Here is a 26794-nt window from a genome sequence, read left to right on the forward strand (position 1 = left end):
TTCAATCTAAATGCTTCTTCAGATTTGGGGAACCCGTCCCCCCAAGGACCTTAAGTTCCAGGCCTCCTTCCCCCTGCCCTCTGCTCCCGGGACCTATGTTCAGAACTTAATCCGGGGCAGAGCACCTGCAGTACCTCCTCTTGTCACTGCACCAGTGCGCCTGGCCGGGATGTCGGCCAATCCTACAGGTGGGACTTTCTTCCAAGGGTGTGAAATGGCAGCGGACGTATGAAAGTTGGTGGTAGCGTATACGTGCCAACTCTTAGGATGGCAAGCTCCGACTTCTCTCCAACACAGTTATCCTTCCCTAATCACTGATGCGATGGGCCAAGGAGCCTTTTCTATGCTGACCTCTATCAATCTATGCCTCATGGAATCTGTGCGCGAGATCATGTTGACGGTATAGAATTACAAGGTTGTGACATAACTGAGGAACGTTAAAAAGGTCAAGTTACTTTATTTGGACCTCTGAACTCTGGGATTGTCTTACAGCATTAGATATCACTTTGTTTGACTGCTATTTCATATAGTTTGGTGGATTTGCTCTAAACCATTGTTTCTGGGAAGTTTAATATATTTATAGAATCTTCTGAACAAATCCAATTTGCTCCTTCAACCAATTCTGCCTCCACCACTCAATCTGACTGCCTTCCTATCCAAAAATCAGACATTTATGTTAATCACTTCTGAATGCTTCAACTGAGGCAGCATAACTGGCTCAAAAGCTATTCTTCAATTCAGATAGCGGCTTTTACTTCTGTCAAATGATTCATTCATTCTGGTTTCACTTAATGCACCACCTCTGCATCCATTGTCTCCCTTTCCCACATCATCTAAAAAACATGGAGCACATTCATGGAGCGTGGGGTGGCTTCAATGAGAGTTCCTATTGACAAGCGCGGGAGAGAGTCCTGCTGCCAGCGAACGGCACACCGCCAAGAAACACGCGGCCGACAGACGGGAGAATCCGGCCCCCTGTTACTTGCTTGTCATGGGAGTGTCCCTTTAAGAAGTGTTAATGTCGTATCACATGGCTTCAGTGATGTCATTGTGCAGCTGGAGCTGGGCTGTGGCTCTGGGAGTTGGCTTTACTTTCGCTTTGGGTTTGGAGCTGGTTTGTGGCTCTGTGAGTTTTTACTTTCGTTTTCGCATTTGGCTGCTGTACTCAGACAGAGAAGTATCTTGGCCTGTCTCTCTATTTCCAATTTTAAAGAGTTATTCCAAGGAAGAAACCCAATTATTATAGCTACCTATATTATAGCTACTGTTTTGGTAAAAAGGGGGTTTTGCTTTATGGGATCTTGTCATTAAATTGGAACAGTTAAGGGGGGATTTATTAAGGGTTATACATAGATTACTGTAGCTGTATGGGGTCTTTATGTTTGTAGTTGATAAAAATTCTTACTGTGTATGTTATTACCAATGTTAATTAAATTCATAGAATAAAGCTTGTTTTTTAATTAAAAGCGCTTAAGACCTCTGTTGAATAACACCTGAAAGGCAGGGCCTTGTGCTCATCGTAACCAAAATCAATGAACAGTTATAGGTCAGGTGAACTCCATATATACTTAGAATTTTCTAACCCCTGGCCCATAACATGCTTCACTGGAAGATTGGCATGAGTGAACCTTTGCTGCACCGTCTCCAGTGTGACGATATGGAGACCAATATTGAACTCAGTACTCTCGGTGCTGACTCACTCAAATCCTGTACAACTGTAGATTTCTTTTTCATGTACTTCAATTGCCTTGCAGTAAAGGCTACCACATCACGTGCCTTCCTAATTGCTTGCTGTGTCTGAGTGGAGGTTTTCCGCATTCCACGTACCAACACACCCAGGGCTCCTTGAACATCAACCCTTACAAGTTTCTCACTTTGAAAAGAGATTTGGCTTTTTTATTCTTACGACCAAAGCGAATAACTTCACACTTCCCTACTTTATAATTCACGTGCCATGGACTCCCTACAGTGCAGAAGGAAGCCATTTGGCCCATCGAGTTTGCACCGGCCCTTGGAAAGAGCACCCTACTTTGGCAGGCTGAATTTATTGCTCATATATTTCTCATCCATTGAGTATTGAGTCAAAAGATGATTTCACGAAAAAAAAAGAGTTGTGGGCAGGTTCAGTGGGGTGTTTCAACCCTCCTCGGGCCTCGGTGGGGAAGGCCACGCTGCGGCCACACTTCCCTTCAACTCCCTGGGGAGCTCTGCTTGTCACAGTAACTTCATTTGAAGCCTACTTGTGACAATAAGCGATTTTCATTTCGTCGGGGCTGCACCTTCCTGCATTGGCGAGCGGAACCCGTTAAATGCAGGAAACGGGACTAAGCGCAGCCTCGGCGGGGCGTTCTTCGCCGCGATCCGGAAATGAAGCAGAGTCCCGGGTAATAGCAGGGCTGTTCCCGCCGCTGCAAGCGCCGGGAAGCCCCTGGCTAAGCGGGCCCGACATGAGACTCTGTTTCGTTGCGTTAAATCGCGACTCTGGTGCCTCTGCCACATCCAAACTATGTTCCGAGTGCTGGGAAATAGGATTGGATTGGGTAAGTGGTTGTTTTGATTGGCACAGCCTCGCCGGGCTGAAGGGCCTTTTCTGTGCTGTATGACTCCATGACTCTCTGGATTCGAAATATTAGCTGACATTTCCCGTCGTTCCCGCTGGCATGATCTTCCGATCCCGCCAAGAGCGCCCCCCTCCCCTCACCCGTGCGGGTTTGGCCCCCCCCCCCCCCCCCCCATTGACAGCAACAGGACCAGAGATTCCACCACTAGCCAATAGCAGGCCACCTCTGCTGCCGCGGGGGCGTGCGGAAGATCCCGCCCATTAACTCTGGCGGCAGGATGTTCCCAACCCGCCATAAGACATAGGAGCTGAATTAGGCCATTCAGCCCATCGAGTCTGCTCCACCATTTGATCATGGCTGATATGTTTCTCATCCTCATTCTCCTGCCTTTCCATGTAACCCCTGATCCCCTTATTAATCAAGAACCTACCTATCTCTGCCTTGGCCTCCCCAGCCTTCTGCGGCAAAGAGTTCCACAGATTCACCACCCTCTGGATGAAGGAATTCCTCCTCATCTCTGTTTTAAGTTTGAGGCTGTGGCCTCAAGTTCTAGTTTTTCCTATGAGTCGCAACATCCTCTCCATGTCCACTCTATCCAGGCCTCTCAGTATTCTGTAAGTTTCAATAAGATCCCCCCTCATCCTTCTAAACTCCATCGAGTACAGAATCCTCAATCACTCCTCAATATGACAAGTCCTTCATTCCGGGGATCATTCTTGTGAACCTCCTCTGGACCTTTCCAAGGCCAGCAAACCCTTCCTTAGAAACGGGGCCCAAAACTTCTCACAATATTCCAAATTATGTCTGACCAGAGCCTCATACAGCTTCAACAGTATATCCCAGCTCTTCTATTCTAGACCTCTCAACGTAAATGCTAAAATTGCATTTGCCTTCCTAACTGCCTACTAAACCTGCACGTTAACCTTAAGAGAATCTTGAACAAGGACTCCCAAGTCCCTTTGTGCTTCTGATTTCAGAAGCCTTTTCCCATTTAGAAAATAGTGTATGCCTCTATCCTTTCTACCCAAGCGGCATGGTAGCACAGCTCCAGGTCCCAGGTTCAATTCCCACTTGGGTCACTGCCTGTGTGGAGTCTGCACGTTCTCCCCGGGTCTGTGTGGGTTTCCTCCGGGTGCTCCAGTTTCCTTTCACAGTCCAGAAATGTCGTTAGATCTCGCGAGGCGTCTCAAGCATTGCAAATATTGCAAGCGGCCTCTCGCGTGATTTAATGCCTGGTGCCCGAGTCGGGAGCGACGAGGCCGTTCGATCGGGCCTGCTGAGTTTTTCCAACACTTTCACTCTTTATTCTCTTGCCACTCCCTGCCTCTTTAACCTCCTCCAGCACTAATATCTCCCGATGAACTCTCCATTGAACTTCACATTCCGCCCCCCCCCCCCCCCTCCTCACTCTCTTTAGTGGCTGTACCTCCAACTACCTCGGCCCACACTCTGAGGTTTCCTCTATCTCTCAACCTTTTGGGCTGAGCTGACCAGAATTCGCTCGTGGTTTCTTGTGTTTGAATCTTCGACTTTCCGTTCTGTGTTTTTTTCCTCCTTGTGCTTCTGTGACGCACCTCGGGACGATCCTTATTTTCTCTTTTCGCAGAATTACAGTTATGAAAGCTGTTGTTGAGAAAAGTGCCGTGCCAAGGTGCCTTGTTTTATTCTGTTCAAAGTGCAATTAGTGAGAAATTATTTTTAAAGCGTATTGTCAAATGTGCGAAAATGCTCATCCGGGAGTTAGCAATGTAAAGATCACGACAGACCATCCAATCAGAATGCACCATTCCCATATACGTTCATTTGACACCTAAAGCCTGCCTGATTTGGTTAAATTGGGGCAGCACGGTAACACAGTGGTTAGCACTGCTGCATCGGAGCTCCAGGGCCAGCCTCAGGTGACTGTCCGTGTGGAGTTTGCACTTTCTCCCAGTGTCTGCGTGGGTTTCCTCCCACCGTCTAAAGATGTGCAGGTTAGGTGGATTGGTTGTGCTAAATTGCTCCTTCTAAGGGTTAGGTGCGTTTACTGGGTTACGGGGATAGGGTGGAGGAGTGGTCTTAAGTAGGGTGCTCTTTCGAAAGACCAGTGCAGACTCGATGGGCCGAGTGGCCTCCTTCTGCACTGTAGGAATTCTATTCTATAAATATGCAGCTAAAGCTCCAGTGCCTAACTGTATTACACAGAACATACAGTACAGAAGGAGGCCATTCGGCCCATCAAGTCTGCACCGACCATCTTAAGCCCTCACTTCCACCCTAACCCCGTAATCCAATAACTCAATAACCCCTCCTAACCTTGTTGGTCACTAAGGGCAATTTATCATGGCCAATCCACCTAGCCTGCACATCTTTGGACTGTGGGAGGAAACCGGAGCACCCGGAGGAAACCCAAGCAGACACGGGGAGAATATGCAGACTCCGCACAGACAGTAACCCAGCGAGGAATCAAACCTGGGACCCTGGCGCTGTGAAGCCACAGTGCTAGCCACTTGTGCTACCATGCTGCCCATGTGATTAATGAGTGAAGATTCATGGCTCACAGCAGTAGGCCCAGCCATACCAAGTGTTGAATGGTCTAACCAGTAAAGGGGTCAAACCAAGAGTGGGGTGAAGTATTATGGATGTTCAGGGATCTCAACAGTAATCTCATCCCACCTCGCCACGCTCCCCCCCCCCCCCCCCCCCCCACAGCCTCCCAGAGAAAAGGAGCTCAAATCTCTGTCCTTCACTGTGTGAAAGCGACCAATTTCAGCATTCCAAATGGTGGCAGAGCAGCTGTATTGACTCTCGCGCCCTGCAACACAAATTCAATCTGAAAATAGTTCCCCCCCCCCATCAGCCCTCCCAAACAGAGACTTTGAGTGGACATTGTTTACAGACAGCTGACTTTGCGTTGGTTCTGGGCCGAGTGTAAAAGTAAACTCCATGGTATAAATTTATTTAACTTCAATAGGTGATTAGGGGCTGGTTTAGCACAGTGGGCTAAACAGCTGGCTTGTAGTGCAGAACAAGGCCAGCAGCGCGGGTTCAATTCCCGTACCGGCCTCCCCGAACAGGCGCCGGAATGTGGCGACTAGGGGCTTTTCACAGTAACTTCATTTGAAGCCTACTTGTGACAATAAGTGATTATTATTATCATTATGATGATGAAGGAGACCATTTCTCCTTTAAAGGAGACTGCTGAAATGTAGGCTTGATTTGAAGAAGCACTGAAATTCGATTTGCAATGTGTTATGGGCCAGGGTTTAGAAAACTCTAAAGTATGCCGTAGAGTTGACCTGACCTACAACTGTTTATTGATTTTGGTTACGGGAGCACAAGGCCTGTCTTTCAGGTGTTATTCAACAGAGGCCTTAAGCTCTTTTAATCAAAAATAAAGTTTATTCTACGAATTTAGTTAACATCTTTCTAAACACACACACTAAGCATTTTTTATCAACTACTAACATAAATACCCCACACAGCTACAGTACTCTATGTATAACCCTTAATAAATTCCCCCTTTCGCTGTTCCAATTTAAGAACAAGATCCCTTAAACCAGAAAACCCTTTTCAGAGGTATGGCCTCCACACAGAACTCAAGACCTGTTTGGATGCTCTTGTGTGCTGTCCAAAACAGCAGGTTGGAATTCCTTCCAGAAAACAGTTATTTATTTTCAAGTTATCAAGCCGTCTGAAAGCTGTTAAAATGCAGATAGAGAAAAAAAAGCCTTCTTTTTCAACCTGTGCTGTACAAACCAATTCAAACTCAAAGCGAAAGTAAAACTCAGAGCCACAGCCAGCTCCCAACTCAAAAACGAAAGTAAAAACCCAGAGCCACAGCCCAGCTCCACCCACACAATGACATCACTGAAGCCATGTGATAAGGCAGAAACATTTCTTAAAGGGACACTCCCATGACAAATGTAAATTGCTATCATTCTTATTGCAAATTGAAGATTCTTGTACTTGTGTTCTTAAAATGGTAATTTTACTATGTGAAAGATGCAACAGAAACACAAACTGCTGTTATTGGAAGGAAGATAGCTAAGGCAAAAGAATTCCGGTATAACCTGCAAAGTAATAATGTCACTGGTATCGTTTTCTTCCCACTCTCATTGCCATTGTTGCTTACCATTGTTTGTTAAACTGGCCTCCAAGCCCAGATAAATGGGGAGGGCTAGCAGCAGCACTAGGAACCTGACTTCACAACCGCATCCTCATCCCAAATGATGGAAATGGTGCTCTGTGAACTCCGAACCCTGTGAGAGGTGGGCATGGGTTACCATCCAGTGGAAGAGGCTAATTCCAGAAGGAAGTTGGAAGGAGAGGCGAGGCGACGGAGCAGGGTGTTCAACCAGCCAGCAAATTGGGAGAAGACAATCCAGACTGTTCCAATAAAAGCAAAAACTCTGACGAAGAGTTAGGCGGACTCAAAACCCTAACTCCGTTTCTCAATCCACAGATGCTGCCAAAGTGTCTGTGTTTTCCAGCATTTTCTGTTTTTATTCCAACCAAATCAAATTACTTTGTAATTTTATCTCTGAATTTTTCCTGCAGAGAAACAAGGTGGAACATCGAAATCCCTGACAAATTAATTATTAAAAAGATACTGGAGCAGCAAAAGACTGGTCAGTTGACCTGTTGGACGTAGCAAGGATTTGGACAGGACATATACACGATGCTTAGTAAAGATAATAATGTGTTTGACATATGTGGAACAGGACAACAGCTCAACTACAAATGTGATTATTGTCAATGTCACTTAGACTTTGCAACCTGGAAACAGACCATTTTCACCATTCAGGTCAATTCTATGCCTCCTCCCACCTTGCTTCATCTAACCTACATTAACATACCCTTCTATTCTGTTCTTCCTTAGCTCCTCCTTAAATGGATCTATGCTAATTTCCCAATCATTCCATGCGCCAGAGAGAGCCGTGTTCTCACTACTCTACAAAAGGGTGCAACTTCTGATGTTAAAAGTTATTATTAACTTCTGGGTTAGGAGTGAAACCTCTCTTCACTGATAACTCCAAGGAATTTATACTATTGCAGAGTGGCCAGCATTATTCCAGGGACAGGTTTGAAGGGCTTCAACAAGCTCAGCTTGGAAGGGCTTCGACAAAGTACGATTAATTTGGTTCTCAGCTCAGTTTCTAGGTTGGTTTTGACGTGTTCTCATCTGTTTCGTTTTGGGTTTCCAACTGGAATAAAATGTTAAACAGGTTTTCAGAGGCTAGATTCAAAGAGTATGAAAACAGGCCATCCTGCCTTGATCTGCACTGAAGTGCTGCCTTGAGCTTAAGATTGCTTAAGTTGGAGTTTGGTGACTGAAGGAGTGTGGTGAAGAGGGAAGGGGATAATGCTTTCCTTCTCTACCTTTCCTCAGAAAGAAGAGCAGAGGCCTTGGTAAGTAGGATCTGGTGAGTATTTCTACTGTCCTTAATATACCCCACACTAGAAGAAGTAAAAATAAAGGGAGAAATTTAAGGGTAAGTCATGGCAGGGTAGCACGGCCAGGTGGAATGCACCTCCTGTGCGATGTGGGAAGTCGCGGGTTCTTCCAGTGCCCAGTGTGACCTGATGTACAGGTGTCTCCAGCTGCAGCTGCTCAGAATCTGTGTTTCAGAGCAGCTGGAGCTGAGGCTGGAGTCAGTGGGGCAATTGCAGGAATAACATCTTCATGGTACATACAGTGAGGTGGTCACACTGCCGCTAAAGAGTACACAGGCAGAATAAAAGCACTAGGCAGATAATGCAGGAATCCCTTAAACCCATGCGGTTGTGAAGCCCCTCACTGCTGGGAGAAGGTGGTTTCTCAGGAATTGCAGCAAGATCTAGGTTCATGGCACCATGAGTGGCTCAGTTGCACATGGGTGGAGAGAAAAGAATGGGAGAGCAGTAGTGATATGGGATTCTACTGTATGGGGGACAGATAGGCGTTTTAGGCTACAGGAATGGCACCAGTGTGGCATGGTGACTCCCTGGTGTCGGGGCCAAAGATGTCACTGAGCAGCTTCAGGACATTCTGAAGGTGGAGAGTGAGCAGCCAGAGGTAGTGGTCCATAATGGTACTAATGACTAAGGTAAGAAGCGGGATGAGACCATGAGTGAGGGAGACACAAGAGAGGTGAACAAAGATAGAAATGAAAGACAGAAAATGGAAGATAGAGGAAACATGGCTGGCGGCAAATAGGGTCATCGGACAAAACCCATGTGTAAAAATGTTAATAAGACAAGTCTAAAGGCACTGTATCTGAATGCATGGAACATTTGCATTAAGGCAGACTAATTGACAACACAAATTGATATAAATGGGCACCATATGCACATGAGTATGGAGACATGCCTGAGGAGTGACCAAGGCTGGTAACTGAATATCCAAGGGTATTCAACATTTAGAAAGTATGGGCAAATGGGAAAGGAGGTGGGGAGCATTGTTAGTTAAGGATGAAATCAGTGCAATACTGAGAGAGTACATTGGCTCAGAAAATCTAGACGTAGAATCACGCTGGATTGAGCTAAGAAGCACCAAGGGGTAGAAAACATTAGTAGGAGTTGTCTGTAAGCCTCCAAATAATAGTGACAAGATAGGGAATGGCATTAATCTGGAAATTAGAGATGCACATAACAAGGATTCTACAATCATCATGGGTGACTTTAATCTAAATATAGATTGGTCAAACCAAATTAGCAATAATACTGTGGGGGATGAATTCCTCGAATGTGTAAACTAGGGAACATGTTATCCTAGATTTGGTATTATGCAATGAGAAAGGATTAAAGAATAATCTTGTTGTGAGGGGTCCTTAAGGGGACAGTAACCATAACCTGATAGAATTCTTCATTTAGATGGAAAGTGAAGAAGCCCAATCTGAAACTAGGACCCTAAATCTAAACAAAGGAAACTCCGAAGAAATTAGGGGTGAGTTGGCTAAGATACAATGGGTCACTGTCTGTGCGGAGCCTGCACGTTCTCCCTGTGTGTGCGTGGGTTTCCTCCGGGTGCTCCGGTTTCCTCCCACAGTCCAAAGATGTGCAGGTTAGGTCGATTGGCCATGCTAAATTGCCCTTAGTGCCTAAAAAAAAAGGTTAGGTGGCGTTACTGGGTTACGTGGGGTGGGACTTAAGTGGGATTTAAGTGGGGTACTCTTTCCAAGGGCCGGTGCAGGCTCGATGGGCCGAATGGCCTCCTTCTGCACAGTAAATTCTATGTTATGATAAAGCAACCCAACACAGTTCAAAATCCACTCCAAAACAAAGTTAGCAATCAGGGTTACTTGCTGTACTCTGGAAAGAGACACTTTGAGGAACAACCTGAAAATCCTTCTGTCTTGTCAGACTCAAATTCTATGGCAAAACCTCCAAAAGCTACAGACAGATCTGCCGCCTCCCATTAATTACATTATCTGTATTCTACTAGGATGGCCCATAATCTGCTTAGCTAGGTCTAAGTGCCATCCCTTATTAATTATATACACCCCAGGGAACCTCCTTTCTACCAACAATATATCATTAGCCATCTCTCTGTGAACAAGTAAATGATTAAAATCGATGTTTATCTCACTTTTACGACTCCTTATTCACAGTTTTAGCAGACATACTGTCTGTGTGTATTTGAACTGAGTGGTTTTTAATAACATTACCACAACAAATATAAAATATATAACAATTTCCTACATTAATCGCACATTCTTGTGATGCACTGCCAATTGGAAAGCAAAATACTCACTGACTAATTAGATGATACTTTTTCCTATCATTTTTTCTTATTATTTTCTTTGAACATTCCTCATTTACTAGACATAAAAATGCAGAACCTCTGGATGTGGGACCATCCTTTAAGACACTCCTTAAAATGCCAAGCTATTGTCCACCTGGTTTAAAACCTCTTTATTTGGCTCAGTTCCAATGTAGCCGCAATAGAAATCCTGTAAAAAGCCTGGGCCAATTTCATCCCATTAATGTTATTGTTGTTTTCCGTCCCCTACCCAGTGGTACACAAGGCAGACTTTCATCTGTTTCCATCACTAGATTTTCCGCGAACATGTTGCTAGCCTGTCGCTGAGGGCTTATAGCTTGAGGGGCTCCATTCATAGAATCATAGAATCCTTGCAGTTGCATCTGCAACAACCCTCTGAAAGAGCACTCGACCTAGGCCCATTTCTCCACCCTCGTCTTTGGACACTGGGGGGCAATTGTTACCACGGCCAATCCATCTTAACTGCACATCTTTGGACTGTGGGAGGAAACCGGAGCACCTGGAGGTAACCCACGCAGACATGGGGCGAATGTGCAGACTCCACACAGACGGTCATCCAAGGCCGAAATTGAACCCGGGTCTCTGGTGCTGTGAGGCAACTGTGCTAACCCCTGTGCCACCGAGCCGCCCACTCCTTATCAAGGTGGCCGACCAGGAGTCTCTCCCGCTCTTACCACCAGCCATTGGCACAGTGGAAAAATTTAGCAGGTTGTTAGTCAACCTATTTGGCCATCAGATACCTTCCTTGGCCATCACGTCCTGGGGTGGGATTCAAACCCCGAGCTTCTGGCTCAGAGGCAATGATGCTACCCACTGCACCATAGGACCCCGTCGTTACCTCAGTGGCAGTGCATAAATATAAGTTGTTGTTGGCACGTACATAGAAAATGAATGCACTGCACCATCTCTTGAGTTGAGATTATTAGATTTCTAAAAATATGAAAGGACCGTAAAATATATCCATAAAGTGAAAATGTTGTGCCTGGTGTGTGAGCAACACGCAGGTAATATTTATAATTCAATTTGCAGAATCATTCAAAACAAGCTACGCTGATGTAAATGCCGCCACAGTCCCAGAGCTCTCTCTCCCCTTTGAGAGCTGACTGGTGGTGATTCAACCTGAGGGTCACCACACCTCGGGCAGAGGGCAAGGTTGAGAGGTCGGGGCTTTTGTGAATAACCTCAGCCGGTGCGGGAATTGAACCCGTGCTGTTGGCATCGTGCCAGAACTACCAGTCAGTTCCACAATGAAAGCAAGACCTGAATTTCATAGTTCACGACCACAGAATATGCTAAAGCACTTTAACAGCCAATTAGTATTTGGACACATAGTTACTGCTGTATAATTACATATCAGCCAGTTTGCCATATTAATGATCAAGTGCCGTAGTCATGTTGGCTGAGGGGGAAATATGGGCCATGACAGCGGAGAAACCTCATTCGCTCCGTGACGAGTGCCACGGGATTCCTTTATCTGAGGGGGCAGGCACAATCTTGCTTTAACATCTCGCCTGTGCGATGGCACCTTCACCAATCCAGAACTCCCCTCACAGCCTCATTGGGTTGTGTGGGGTGGGGTGGGGTGGGTGGGGTGGAGGGGAGGAGGCTGGAAAATATGGCGAGCTCTTCAAAACTCTGTTGATTTTAACGGGACTGGAAGATCGGGCCCACGGAGAGGCCTTTAATCCCACCCCGTATCTTGCTCTGAAATCTCCTGGAGTGGGACTTGAAGAACCCACAGCTTTCCCTCTCTAACGCGACGATGCTACCAACTGATCCATGGGTTGATGCTGGACATTCGCTACTGTAATGAGGCGAATACGTTGACACAATCTAGCACCAAATCCTTCCTCCAAAAGAACCTAACTGTAAGCATTCCAGCGCCCTGTTGGCCGTAAGGGTGCATGGATGAGGAAACACTTCCAATGCAGTGTATGGACCAATCCTTCTGCACTCTCAGTCATTACACTGAGTCATCAGACCATCTGCTACTTTCATCAACATTACCTCAAGGCTAAGAAAATCCAATCATCGAAAGAACCCTTTTATATTTCTCTGAAATGTTTAATAGAGAACAGTTAGCTTGGCATACTCTAATTTGATCAGACAAAGTAATAAATGCAATAGATGGGGGGGGGGGGGCTTAGGGGTGCTGGGAATTTGGGCTGATGGGGAGTGGGTGGGTTTGGGGTGATGGGGAGTGGGTGGGTTTGGGGTGATGGGGAGTGGGAAGTTTAGGGTGATGGGGAGTGGGAGGTTTTGGGTGATGGAACGTGGGGGGTTGGGGTGATGGGGACTGAGCGGTTTGTGGTGATGGGGAGTGGGAGGTTTGGGGACTGGGGTTTGGGGTGATGGCGAGGTGGGGGTTTTGGGGAAATGGGCAGTGGAGGGGTTGCAGTGATAGGGAATTTGGGGTTTGGGTTCATGGGGACTGGGGGGGGTTGGGGTGATGGCGAGTGGGTGGGTTTGGGGTGATGGGGGCGTGGGGGGTTTGGGGAAATGGGGGGTGGGGAGGTTGCGGAGATGGGGAATTTGGGGTTTGGGATCATGGGGACTGGGGGGGTTGGGGTGATGGGAAGTGGGGTTTGGGGGTGGGGTTTTGGGGGGAAATGGGGTGGGGGGTTCCGGTGATGGGGAGTGGGTGGGTTTGGGGTAATGGGGAGTGGGGGGCGTTGGGATGATGGGGAGTGTGGAGGCTTTGGGAGTGTTTTTTTTAGAGGTAGTGCAGGGAGGAGTGGGGTGATTTGGGGTGCTGGGGGGGTGGAGTGGGGAGGATGGGGGATTTGACGGGTTGGGGTGATGGGGAGTGGGGGTGGGTTGGGGGTGCTGGGTGGTGGGGGAGATTTGGGGTGATTGGGAATTGAGCAGGGGAAGCTGGTGTGTAGAGTGAGGGGTTGGGTATGTTGGGGGTTTGGGGATTTGGAGTGTTGGGGTGTGGAGTTGGGGTGGGGGGATTTAGGGGTGATGGGGAATGGAGTGGGGGGGATTTGAGGTGGTGGGGGCTTGGGGTGCTGGGGGGTGGAGTGGAGTAATGTTGGGGTTAATGGGGAGTGGAGCGGGGGGGTTGGGAGGATTTGAGGTGGTAGGGCGTTGGGGTGATGGGGAGTGTGGGTGGGTTGGGGGTGCTGGTTGGTGAGGAGATTTGTGGGTGATGGGGAGTTGAGCGGGGGGGGTGCTGGTGTGTGGAGTGGGGGGTTGGGTATGTTGGGGTCGGGGGGATTTGGGGTGATGGGGAGTGGAGTGGGGGATGCTGGGGGGTGGAGTGGGGGGTTTGGGTTTGGGGGATTTGGGGGTGGGGAGATTTGGGGGTGATGTGGAGTGGAGTAGGGGGGAGTTGATGGTGCCGGGGTGGAGTAGGGGGTTGGGTTTGGGGGATTTGGGGGTGATGGGGATTGGAGTAGAGGGGCTGGAGGTGCTGGGGGTGGGTTTTTTTGGGGGTGAGGGGGAGTGGAGTAGGGGGGAGTTGGGGGTGCTGGGGTAGAGTGGGGGGGGTTGGGTTTGGGGGTGTTGGGATGTGGAGTTGGGGGTGGGGAGATTTCGGGGTGCTGGGAGGTGGGGAGATTTGGGGATGATGAGGATTGGAGTGGGGGGTTGGAGGTGCAGGGGGGGTGGAGTGGGAGGGGGAGTTGGGGGTGCTGGGGAGTGGGGAGATTTGGGGTGATTGGGAATTGAGCAGGGGAGGCTGGTGTGTGGAGTGAGGGGTTGGGTATGTTGGGGGTTTGGGGGATTTGGAGTGTTGGGGTGTGGAGTTAGGGGTGGGGGGATTTAGGGGTGATGGGGAATGGAGTGGGGGGGGGATTTGAGGTGGTGGAGGCTTGGGGTGCTGGGGGGGTGGAGTGGAGTAGTGTTGGGGTTAATGGGTAGTGGAGCGGGGGGGTTCGGAGGATTTGAGGTGGTAGGGCGTTGGGGTGATGGGGAGTGCGGGTGGGTTGGGGGTGCTGGTTGGTGGGGAGATTTGGGGGTGATGTGGAGTTGAGCGGGGAGGGGGTACTGGTGTGTGGAGTGGGGAGTTGGGTATGTTGGGGTCGGGGGGATTTGGGGTGATGGGGAGTGGAGTGGGGGATGCTGGGGGTTGGAGTGGGGGGGTTGGGTTTGGGGGATTTGGGGGTGGGGAGATTTGGGGGTGATGTGGAGTGGAGTAGGGGGAGTTGATGGTGCTGGGGTGGAGTAGGGGGGTTGGGTTTGGGGGATTTGGGGGTGATGGGGATTGGAGTAGAGGGGATGGAGGTGCTGGGGGTGGGATTTTTTTGGGGTGAGGGGGAGTGGAGTTGGGGGTGCTGGGGTAGAGTGGGGGGGGTTGGGTTTGGGGGATTTGGGGGTGGTGGGATGTGGAGTTGGGGGGTGGGGAGATTTTGGGGTGCTGGGAGGTGGGGAGATTTGGGGGTGATGGGGATTGGAGTGGGGGGTTGGAGGTGCAGGGGGGGTGGGGATTTTTGGGGGTGAGGGGGAGTGGAGTGGGAGGGGGAGTTGGGGGTGCTGGGGAGTGGGGAGATTTGGGGGTGATGGGGAGTTGTATGGGGGGGTGTTTGGGGTGCTGGGGGGTTGTGAGGAGTTGCAGCAAGTATCTACAAATCCCTGTCGGCTGCCTATTCATCTCAGCCTAACCTTAACCGTTTGATACAAAGGATTGTTTGGTTCAAACCAGCCTCAGGAGAGTTTTGTGGCTCATGTTAAAACAAGCAAGTCTGTAAATTATGAGACACTTGTGCTCTTCACCTTCATTAATCATTGTCACAACCACTTAGAGAGATTGTGTGTTCACCCAATTTATTCCCCTGTTCTCTGAAAGAACCAAATTGTTTTCCCCCCGCCAGTAGTTCAGTTCTATTTAAACTCGACGCTTCAAGTTAAAAGGAAACTTGCAAAACATCAGGGCCAAAGTATTGGTTTGAGCTAGACCCAGGTGTTTAAGGTTTTTTATCCATTGGTATTAAATCAGGGAAGTGTAACTCCATGCTGTTCCCTAAAGGCCAATTCCAAACTCGGAAACTATCCTCTTGGTCAGTTAGAAAACATCTATAACTGTGAAACCAAATCCATCAAACATTCGAGATGAGCGAACATTGGGCACAATTTAACAGCCTCGTCACGGTTGACTTGATGGCCGGGGGGAGGCGCAAATCCCGCCCCGCCGCCCCGACGCCGGCTGCCCTATTCTCCGCCGCCGTTTTTCGGGGGCTGGCGGGATTCCCGCCACGCCGGTCGGGGGCCGTTGACAGCGGGCCCCCCCGGCGATTCTCCGGGCCAAGTGGCCGTAAAGTTTTAGCCAGTCCCGCCGGCGCGAATTAGTCACCTCGCGCACGGTGGGACCTGGCAGGTAAGTGTGCGGGTGGCAGTCCTGGCGGAGGCGAGGGGGGATCCGACCCGGGGGGGGACCCCACGGTGGCCTGGTCCGCTTCAGGGCCTACCGATCTGCGGGCGGGCTTGTTCCGTGGGGTACCTTCTTTCCTCCATGCCGGGCCCCTGTAGGTCTCCGCCATATTGCCCGGGGCCGGCGTGGAGAAGGGAACCCCGCGCATGCACGGAAATACGCCGGCTGGTCTGCGCATGCGCGGAAGGACGCAGCCGTTCCACGCAAGCACGAGATCACGCCGGCCGTTCCGCGCATGCGCGAACTCGCGCCGGCCCTTCGGCTCCGGCTGGAGCGGCGCCAACCACTCCAGCGTCAAACTAGCCCTCAAATAATTGGAGAATTCCTCACCTTCGGGGGCTGTTGACACCGGAGTGGTTGGAGCCGGTTTTCCCGCCGGCATGGGGACATAGCCCCATTTTCCCAGAATCCCGCCCGATATCTCTGAGATTCAATCGAACCCCGTGAGGCTTCGCGAAATGGATCTCGCTGTCACTGGGGAAATCCACATCAGCATATTTAATTGAGCCATTAGGCAAAACGGAAAATCCCGGCAGAGAATTCGGCCCGGATCTTCTGGGTGGGACTTTAAACTGAGAGCCCCATCTATCCTCCTCAGGTGGGGGTAAATGATCTTGGGGCACTGTTTTGGAGTAACAGCAAGGGGATCTCCCCGATGTCCTGTCCAGTGGTTCACCTCTCAACTCACTTTGCTCTGGGAAATAACAAGTTGTCTGATCGTTATAAGGAGGCCATGTTAAACGTATGTGTGACACCAGTTAGGCCACATCTGGAGACTGCGTCCAATTCTGGGCGCCACACTTGACGAAGGATGTGAAGGCATTGGAGAGGAAATTCCCAAGAATGATTCGAGGGTAAAAAACTGTAAATGTGAGGAGAGGTTGGAGCTGTTTTCCGGGGAGAAAAGAAGGCCGAGAGGGGACTTGACGGAGGTATTCAAGATCCTGAGGGGGAGGGACAGTGAGAAACTGTTCCCTCTCAAGAGAGCTTTAAGAGCTGGAGGGCACAGATTCAAAACAATGGGCAAAAAGGAGGAGAGGTGATGCGAGGAAAGCTTTTTCACCGGGAGGGTGGTTGAAGTCCGGAATGAACTCCCGAGAGGATGGTGCAGTCAGGTTCGATCAAGGTGTTCAAAAGGGATTGGATTGCTATCTGAAATGTGTTGTTTTCCTTGGAGCAGAGGAGACTGAGGGGGGACAGGATTGAGATGTATAAAATTATGAGGGGCACAGATAGAGTAGACAGGAACACATATTTCCCCTTGGTGGAGGGATTAATTTAAAAAAAAAAAATTTTGAGTACCCAATTCATTTTTTCCAATTAAGGGGCAATTTAGCGTGGCCAATCCACCTACCCTGCACATCATAGATTATCATAGAATTTACAGTGCAGAAGGAGGCCATTCAGCCCATCGAGTCCGCACTGGCTCTTGGAAAGAGCACCCTACCCAAGGTCAACAACTCTAACCTATCCCCATAACCCAGTAACCCCACCCAACACTAAGGGCAATTTTGGACACTAAGGGCAATTTATCATGGCCAATCCACCTAACCTGCACATCTTTGGACTGTGGGAGGAAACCGGAGCACCCGGAGGAAACCCACGCACACACTGGGAGGATGTGCAGACTCCGCACAGACAGCGACCCAAGCCGGAATCGAACCTGAGAAATGTTTTCACCCACGGGTCGTTGGAGTCTGGAATTCGCTGCTTGAAAGGGTGGTGGAGGCAGGGGCCCTGGTAACATTTAAGAAGTATTTAGACGTGCACTTGCGATGCCAGGACATACATGGCTATGGGCCAAGTGCTGGAAAGTTGAATTACAATAGTAAGGTGGTTGTTTCTGACCGGTGCTGATTACGATGGGCCGAAGGGCCTTTTCTGTGCTGTGGCATTCTCTGACTCTGTGCAAGGTTGCGGGGTTAAGGCAGGGGAGCGGGATTAGATAGAATGCTCGTTCAGACAGCCAGTGCAGACCCGATGGGTTGAATGGCCTTCTTCTGCAATGTAATGATTTGATGACTATCACGGGTGAGATTCTCCGACCCCCCGCCGGGTCGGAGAATCGCCGGGGGCTGGCGTGAATCCCGCCCCTGCCGGTTGACGAATTCTCCGGCATCGGATATTCGGCGGGGGCTGGAATCGCGCCGCGCCGGTTGGCGGGCCCCCCCCCCCCGCGATTCTCCGGCCCGGATGAGCCGAAGTCCCACCGCTAAAATGCCTGTCCCGCCGGCATGGATTAAACCACCTACCTTACCGGCGGGACAAGGTGGCGCGGGCGGGCTCCGGGGTCCTGGGGGGGGCGCGGGGCGATCTGGCCCCGGGGGGTGCCCCCACGGTGGCCTGGCCCGCGATCGGGGCTCACCGATCCGCGGGCAGGCCTGTGCCGTGGGGGCACTCTTTCCCTTCCGCCTTCACCACGGTCTCCACCATGGCGGAGGCGGAAGAGACTCCCTCCACTGCGCATGCGCGGGAATGCCGTCAGCAGCCGCTAACGCTCCCGCGCATGCGCCGCCCGGAAATGTCATTTCCGCGCCAGCTGTCGGGGCACCAAAGGCCTTTTCCGCCAGCTGGTGGGGCGGAAATTCGTCTGGCGGGGGCCTAGCCCCTCAAGGTTGGGGCTCGGCCCCCCAAGATGCGGAGCATTCCGCACCTTTGGGGCGGCGCGATGCCTGACTGATTTGCGCCGTTTTGGACGCAGGTCAGCGGACATCACGCCGATACCGGAGAATTTCACCCCACATTACTGTTTATGGGATCTTGCTTTCAGCAAATTGGCTTGATGCTAGGGCGGCACAGTGGTTAGCACAGTCGCGTCACAGCTCCAGGGTCCCAGGTTCGATTGGGTCACTGTCTGTGCGGAGTCTGCACGTTCTCCCCGTGTCTGCGTGGGTTTCCTCCGGGTGCTCCGGTTTCCTCCCACAGTCCAAAGATGTGCAGGTTAGGTGGGTTGGCCATGAAAAACTGCCCTTAGGTTAGGTGGGGTTACAGGGTTACGGGGATGGGATGGAGGTATGGGCTTAAGTGGGTGCTCTTTCCAAGAGCCTGTGCAGACTCGATGGGTCAAATGGCCTCCTTCTGCAATGTAGATTCTATGATTCTATGACTCGAAACTACATAATCGGCTGTAAAGCATTCTGGGACATCCTGTAGTTTTGACAGTTGCCACATAAATGCAAGTTCCTCTTTCTTTTTAAATCTTTAAAAAAAAAAAATTTAGGGTACCCAATACATTTTTTCCAATTAAGGGGCAATTTAACTCAAACACAGAGAGAATGTGCAAACTCCACTCGGACAGTGACCCAGAGCCAGGATCGAACCTGGGACCTCGGCACCGTGAGACTGCAGTGCTACCACTGCGCCACTGTGCTGCCCTTTTCTTTTTAAATCATGCGAGGGCAAGGGTCCGCCAATATCTGTCTTGCAAGCGCGAGTGCTCGTGCTGTAAGATCATCATGGTTTGATTTGATTACAAATAATCGTTTTACTCATTTAACTAGCATTCTAGCATCCGTGTTGTCACCTGGATTTTAAAATAACAACTTGCACGATTATAGAAACACACTTGTTTGAGGGGCTTTTTCATTGACCTAGATACATGAGCTTCAATTCAAAGGCTACAATGTTCAAAATAGCACAAAATGCAGGGTGCTTTTGCTTGTAGCGCGTCGTGAGTTTTCAGGGAAGTGTGAAAAGAGTTACTTACAGGCGGGCAGCCGATTGGATGATGTGGACTTTTCAGGTCAGCTGGGGGAACAAAACAAGTGGCTTTTTAGCAAAATGTCTGGATTTGGAATGAGTTCCAAAATCTTCGCTGAACCCCAACACTTCTCTGACATTTGAAACAGGGAAGAGGGTAGAAGTGAAGTCAGCAAAAGGGAGAAATGTTTTTTTTTAATTCCTTCATAGGAATGGGTGCCATTTCTGGGCCAGCATTTATTGCCCATCCCTAATTGCCCTTGGACTGAGTGGTTGGCTATGACCATTTCGGAGGGCAGTTTAAGAGTCAACCACATTGCTGTGGCTCTGGAGTCACATGTAGGCCAGGCAGGGTAAGGACGACAGACTTCCTTTCCAAAATTATATTAGTGAACAATGGTTTCATGGTCATCTTTGGATTTTTTATTCCCGATTTATTTTATTTTATTGAATTTGAACTCCACCATCTGTCATGACGGGATTTGAACCTGGGTCCCCGTGAGTATTACCCCAGGTCTCTCGATTATTAGTCCAGTTACAATATCCCGACACCGCCGTCTCCTGTTTTGGTGCACTATTTCCCCAGTATCCTTACGGTATGATCTGTTTGGTATTGTCAATTGCTGTCAAAGCACTGTAATCTCCATGTTGATATTTAGGGGCTGGTTTAGCACAGAGGGCTAACTAGCTGGCTTGTAATGCAGAACAGGGCCAGAAGTGCGGGTTCAATTCCTATACCAGCCTCCCCGAACAGGCGCCGGAATGTGGTGACTAGGGGCTTTTCACAGTAACTTAATTGAAGCCTGCTTTTGACAATAAGCGATTGTTATCTCCGCTTAACAATGAACTAGAAGACTCCTGCAACTTTGGGGGTTGTCAAGTCTGAATGCCTTGCGCAAAATTAATCTTGCAAATCTTCACAAATGAACATACTGAATACCAGTCGGCTGCTAGTTGGATGTTGGATTGGTTTGTTGTCACGTGTACCGGGGTACAGTGAAAAGTATTGATCTGCGTACAGTTCAGACAGATTACTCCGTACATGAAAAGAAAATGCATAGGGAGGTGATAGGGTGGTCACCCAATTAATTCTGAATTGTTCTTCAGATTACCTCAAGCCCACATGTGTTTCCCATCATGGATCGCCGAATAAAATTCAGCGAACGACGCATGCCTCCCCTTTTCAGCTAGAAGCAACCTTCTCCGCATCCTGCTCAACATTCAACCCACGTCATCGAATAAACTGTCTCTAATCATTGCTTCTGGGACCTTCCTGTGCACATACAGGCTGTTGCGCTTGCCGACACGACAACTGTTGGCTGTGAAGGGCTTTTAGACAGCCCGAGGGGGTGAAAGGTGCTACGTAAATGCACGTCTGCTTTGTTCTGATATCAACCGTCTGAGGAGAGAACGGAATAAACTGCTATCGCGTAAGATGGTCAATCTAACATTCCTGTTCTAATGAACCGCCTAGTTTCTACAAGGCAAACGGAAATATTTTTTAAACAGTACTTCAGCAAGAAATTAGATCACTATCTTAAGCTTGTTTCCAAGTGCCTGACTTACACAGAAGAGCACAAATGGATTGCATAAAAGCCTCATTATATACTGCTTTGCAAAGTCTGACTAATATACAGTGCACTCTGTGTATTTTATATTGAACTGAGGCACAGAAGTGCCTCTTCATCATAGTCACTTCACAATCGACTCTTCCACTATGTAAACATACATGATAGATGGAATTGTGGTTTGATAATACAACACTGACCCAAAATGCCTGTACCAACTGTTTGATAGAGTCCAATTAGTCCCACTCCTTCTTCTTCCCCGCAGACCTTCAATTCTTTCTCCGACAAATATTTATCCAACACCATGTCGAACGTTATGGTTGCATCTTTTTCTGCTGCCCTTTCAATCCGTGCATCCCAGATCATAACGACTCGCAGTGTTTATAAAAACCTCTTTCCTCATGTAGCCTATGGTTCTTTTGTCAATTGTCTTTGGTTATTGATCTTCTGGGCACGACTCTCCCAAAAGGGAACAAAATCGCCGAGTGAGCGCGTTTCCCGCCATGTTTCCCAGCGCTTGCAGTGCCAGGGAACACATGGCTACTCAACGTGAATAAAGGGCTTGACCGGGAAACGGACGGCCAAGGCCGCATACAGCCGTTTTGTAGCGGTCAGCTCTGCTGGCCGGACCTCCCAGTGTAGTGAGATATGGCATCCCGATAGCTCGAACGCAGTATTGAGGGCCCCTGGCCTCCCGCTCCCAAGCTGGCACCCAGGTGGCACTGCCAAGGTGCCAGGCTGGCACTGCTGGGGTACCCAGGTGGCACCAGACATGCCAGGGCACCGCTCTGCCCAAAGGGCATGCAGCTGGGGGCCTCCGATCCCCTTGGGAGACCCACACGAGTGTCGTTCTGTCTGGTCCCTGTTTGTGGGGACCAGTGCTGAATGGCGCTCGCCTGAGTTCTCTGAGGCGAAGGGATTGAATCCCAAAGCCTCAGGTACCTCGGGAATCTGCACATTAGAGTGAGGCTTACTGCCATTGTGGGTGGGATTCAAATCGCAATGTCTCGCATGATCGTGTCGGACCTCGCGAGGCGTAGCGAGCCGCGTAGATCCCGGGAGCGGAGTTTCCCGGCTTTCAATGGCCACGCTGCGTCATGCTGCTTTTTGGGTGCAGCATGGCCGGCGGATCGAGCCCTCGGTCACCTGAATCAGTTTTTCCTTATTGAAACCGTTCATGATATTCAACGCCTCGTGCAAAAACTTCCCTTCACCTTCCTCATTGTAGGGAGAACAATCACAGCATCTCGAGATAACTGAAGACCATCATGCCTGGTACTATTCTAGTAAATTTCATCTGCATCCTCTCCGAGACTTTGACATGATAAAGAACAAAGAAAACTTACAGCACAGGAACAGGCCCTTCGGCCCTCCCAGCCTGCAACGATCCAGATCCTTTATCTAAACCTGTCGCCTATTTTCCAAGGATCTACTTCCCTCTGTTCCACACCCGTTCATATATCTGGCTAGATGCATCTTGAATGATGCTATCGTGCCCGCCTCTACCACCTCCGCTGGCAAAGCGTTCCAGGCACCCACCACCCTCTGCGTAAAAAGACTTTCCACGCACATCTCCCTTAAACATTCCCCCTCTCACCTTGAAATCGTGACCCCTTGTAATTGACACCCCTACTCTTGGAAAAAGCTTGTTGCTATCCACCCTGCCCAAAACTCTCATAATTTTGTAGACCTCAATCAGGTTCCCCCTCAACCTCACGAAAACAATCCTAATCTACTCAACCTTTCTTCATAGCTAGCACCCTCCATACCAAGCAACATCCTGGTGAACCTCCTCTGCACCCTCTCTAAAGCATCCACATCCTTCTGGTAATGTGGCGACCAGAACTGCACGCAGTATTCCAAATGTGGCCTAACCAAAGTACTATACAACTGTAACATGACCTGCCGACTCTTGTACTCAATACCCTGTCCGATGAAGGAAAGCATGCTGTATGCCTTCTTGACCACTCTATCGACCTGCATTGCCACCTTCAGGGTACAATGGACCTGAACTCCCAGATCTCTCTGTACATCATTTTTCCCCAGGACTCTTCCATTGACCGTACAGTCCGCTCTTGAATTAGATCTTCCAAAATGCATCACCTCGCATTTGCCCGGATTGAACTCCATCTGCCATTTCTCTGCCCAACTCTCCAATCTATCTATATTTTGCTGTATTCTCTGACAGTCCTCCTCGCTATCTGCAACTCCACCAATCTTAGTATCATCTGCAAATTTGCTAATCAGACCACCTATACCTTCGTCCAGATCATTTATGTATATCACAAACAACAGTGGTCAGAGCACGGATCCCTGTGGAACACCACTGGTCACAGTTCACCATTTTGAGACACTCCCTTCCACCACTATTCTCTGTCTCCTGTTGCCCAGCCAGTTCTTTATCCATCTAGCTAGTACACCCTGAACCCCATACGACTTCACTTTTTCCATCAACCTGCCATGGGAAACTTTATCAAACGCCTTACTGAAGTCCATGTATATGACATCTACAGCCCTTCCCTCATCAATTAACTTTGTCACTTCCTCAAAGAATTCTATTAGGTTTGTAAGACATGATCTTCCCTGCACAAAACCATGCTGCCTATCACTGATAAGTCTATTTTCTTCCAAATGTGAATAGATCCTATCCCTCAGTATCTTCTCCAATTGTTTGCCTACCACTGACGTCAAGCTCACAGGTCTATAATTCCCTGGATTATCCCTGCCACCCTTCTTAAACAAAGGGACAACATTAGCAATTCTCCAGTCCTCTGGTACCTCACCCGTGTTCAAGGATGCTGCAAAGATATCTGTTAAGGCCCCAGCTATTTCGTCCCTCGCTTCCCTCAGTAACCTGGGATAGATCCCATCCGGACCTGGGGTCTTGTCCACCTTAATGCCTTTAATAATACCCAAAACTTTCCCCTTCCTTATGCCGACTTGACCTAGCCTCAACATACATCATGTCCCTCTCCTTGGTGAATACCGATGCAAAGTACTCATTAAGAATCTCACCCATTTCCTCTGACTCTACGCTTAAATTCCCTCTTTTGTCTTTGAGTGGGCCAATCCTTTCTCTAGTTACCCTCTTGCTCCTTATATACGAATGAATGGCTTTGAGATTTTCCTTAACCCTGTTCGCCAAAGATATTTCATGACCCCTTTTAGCCCTCTTTATTGCGCGTTTGAGATTTGTCCTACTTTCCCGATATTCCTCAAAAGCTTCATCAGTTTTAAGTCACCTAGATTTTATGTATGCTTCCTTTTTCATCTCAGCTAGTCTCGATAAAATCTGGTGTCCTGATTGGAACAGAATCTTTTCTGAGGCAGTCCCTTGGAGTCGTTCCCAGGTGACTGAGGAGCCCAACGCACCACCTGCAGTCCCTGTCGCAGGTGGGACAGACAGGGGTTGGAGAAGTGGGTGGGTGGGGTACCTGTGTTGCCCCGCACCCCTTTTGTGTCGACGCTTGACTTCAGCTTGTTCTCGGCGATGAAGCCCGAGAGGTTCATCTCCATCCTGGATGCTTTTCCTCCACTTTGGACGGTCTTAGGCAAGAGATTCCCAAGTGTCAGTGGGGATGTTGCAATATTTCAAGGAAGCTTTGAGGGTGTCCTCCTGGACAATGTACAACAGACACCTCAAATCCTTGGAGAGATATCACCAACGCTGCCTCCGCAAAATCCTGCAAGTCCACTGGCAGGATTGGCGTACCAACGTGAGCCTCCTCTCCCAGGCCAATATCTCCAGTGTCGAGGTACTAGTAGGTCACACTCGACCAGCTGCGATGGGAGGGTCACATTGCCCGCATGCCCGTCGCACGACCCCCGAAACAAGTGATCCACTCCCAGCTCCGCAATGGCAAGCGATCACTAGTTGGGCAGAGGAAACGCTACAAGGACACTCCGAAAGCCTCCCTAAATAAATGTAATATCCCCATCGACACGTGGGAATCGTTTGCCTCAGAGCGCGCAAACTGGAGAAGAAGCATCCGCGAGGGCGCCAATCACCTCGGGCGTTGCAGAGCGTAGCACGTGGAGGCCAAATGTAAACAGCAGAAAGAGAGTGCAGAACCCAGAGCGGCCCACCCACTCTCCTCAACAAACACCACCTGCCAAACCTGTGGCAGAGTCTGCGATTCCGGATTGGACTATTCAGCCACCACAGAACCCACCTCCCGGAGTGGAAGCCCCGGCCCCGGAGGGACTGCCCAAGAAGATATTTTTACAAATTGTTCTGATCTTGTTTAATCGATCCCTGACATTCAGAAAGAAGCCATTCGAGGAACAGCTGATTGATTTTGGCCCATGTGTGTTTGTTTTGTTTCTCTTTCGCCACCTTTCTCCCTGTGACAGACGGTCTCACTCCTGGTTGTAATAATTCAGATTGCAATACGGTCCTGGTTAGCCTCCCACTTTCTACCCTGAGCAAACCTCAGATCAACCAAACGTGCTCCAGCCCGAAAATGTCCCTCAGGATCATTTGCCATCATCCGTGGGGGCAAACAGGGTCCTTATGCTGTCCCATGGCCTTAACTGCACCAAGACGGTTACCCTTCCACTCGCGGAACTGCATTACCTCCCGGATAAATGGCGCCGAGTTCAAACTGCAATCCTCATGATCAAATCTTCTCTTGGACTTGTCTCTCCCTATCTCTAACTTCCTCCAGTCCCACAACTCTCAAATATCCATGCTCCTTCAGTATTGGCCTTTTGAACATGCCAGTTAATACCGCTCCACCATCAAAGGCCTCCCTTCAGCTGCCTGTTCCCTATGTTCTGAAATTCCCTCCTGGACCACTTTGTTTCCATGTCACTCTCTCCTCCTTTAAGCCACTCCTTCTCTGACCAAGCTTCTGGTAATTTTCTCGAATATCCTGCCAAAACCAATAGGCTTCTGAATGGCTTGTCATATTTTACAAGCCAGCTCCCACCGCCAGGAAGCCATGAGATTCCACCCAGAGGCCGTGAGATTCCACCCAGAGTATTTTTGACTTTGATCGGACGATTTGTCCCGGGTTGTTCAGTTCTACAATGAATAAACTATAAAATCCAGTGTTGTCAGTCGGGTTCAGTGAAGGATATCTGATGAATATTTGAATTTTAAAACATCCTTTCGAACAGTCTGTTTCTGCTTTTTTGTTTTATTGATTGGTTTTTGGCTTCTCAACCTGGAGAGGAATCTTTTGAGCAGTGTTGTCAGCGATGACTCAGCTGCTAACACTCGCGCCATTTGAGCCAGAAAATTGTGGAGCCCAAATCCCATTCCGAAGAATTGAACACTAAATCTAGGGTGACTCTCCAGTGCTGTACTGAGGGAGTTCTGTTCTGTCAGCAGTGCCGTCCGTCAGATTATTATCAAACCGAGACCCCGTATGCCCCCGCGGATGATGGCAAATGCTCCTGAGAGACATTTTCGGGCTAGAGCAGGTCAACATTTACCCTTCAACCCGACTTTACCAAAGCAGATTATCTGCCCGTTATCACCTGGGGCTGAACATTTCGGCCCCTTACCACCCGGCAATCTTCCAATCGCGCCAATGTGGAGCTCACGGGCGGCAGGTTCCCCAGCGGGTGTGGCCAGCGAACAATGGAAAAAAATGGCATTGACAGCGACGGGGCCAGAAGATGTCCCCACCGGCCAATGGTGATCAGCACCCTCCACCAGAAGCCGCGGGGGCAGGCGGTGGGGGGTGGGCTGGTGGCGCAGGGTGGAAAATCCTGCTCCTGGTTGTTTTGTGGGATTGCGCTGTGCACAACTTGGCTTTTTCTGTTTTACAACCGTCTCTAAGGTGTATCGGGACATCCTGCATCTGTGGACCGTCCTCTACAGATGTACGTTTTGCTTTCGGTG

At 49.3% G+C, this 26794-nt stretch overlaps 1 protein-coding gene across 3 annotated transcripts in view; it reads left to right on the forward strand.

Moving 5' to 3' along the window:
* The window catches only part of kcnt1b (potassium sodium-activated channel subfamily T member 1b), a 531773-nt gene that overhangs the window by 215845 nt on the left and 289134 nt on the right, over nucleotides 1–26794 (forward strand). The window lies entirely within an intron of this gene.

This window comes from Scyliorhinus torazame, chromosome 22 (assembly GCF_047496885.1).
Source record: "Scyliorhinus torazame isolate Kashiwa2021f chromosome 22, sScyTor2.1, whole genome shotgun sequence".
NCBI classification, from domain to species: domain Eukaryota; kingdom Metazoa; phylum Chordata; class Chondrichthyes; order Carcharhiniformes; family Scyliorhinidae; genus Scyliorhinus; species Scyliorhinus torazame.